Genomic DNA, 530 nt, shown 5'->3' with positions numbered 1-530 from the left:
CGCCCCGTACACTGGAGTCACGTGATTCAATTACCGAGACACCAACAAATTCACCGGTTTATCGGTAATCAGATGCCTCAAGTAAATACTGCCGCGCATGACTATACATACAAAAAAATAAAGTAAAAAATAAATGAAAAGAAACAAGCTTCAATCCTTTTTTTACGAGGCGGAAAATTAATCTTTTAGGTTAGGTTCATGCAAAATCAGAATAACAAAAATCAGAAATGAAATTCAAAGGGCGTCAATCCACTGAATTTAATCTGACCTGTGGAATTAACGGTTATAGTGTTTGTGGTCAACCAGTATACCCCCCCCCCCCCCCCCCAACACTACTATCACTACTACTTCTGTTGCAATTGCTTCTGCATCTCTCAATTTTACAGCTCTCCACACATACATACTCACTCACTCTCTCTCTCTCTCTCTCTCTCTCACACACACACACACACACACTCTCTTTCTCTTTCTCTCTCTCTCTCTCTCACACACACACACACTCTTTCTCTTTCTCTCTCTCTCTCTCTCTC

This window comes from Electrophorus electricus, chromosome 12, assembly GCF_041902795.1.
Source record: "Electrophorus electricus isolate QZ-2024a chromosome 12, ASM4190279v1, whole genome shotgun sequence".
Classification (NCBI taxonomy): domain Eukaryota; kingdom Metazoa; phylum Chordata; class Actinopteri; order Gymnotiformes; family Gymnotidae; genus Electrophorus; species Electrophorus electricus.
This window is presented reverse-complemented; position numbering follows the sequence as displayed.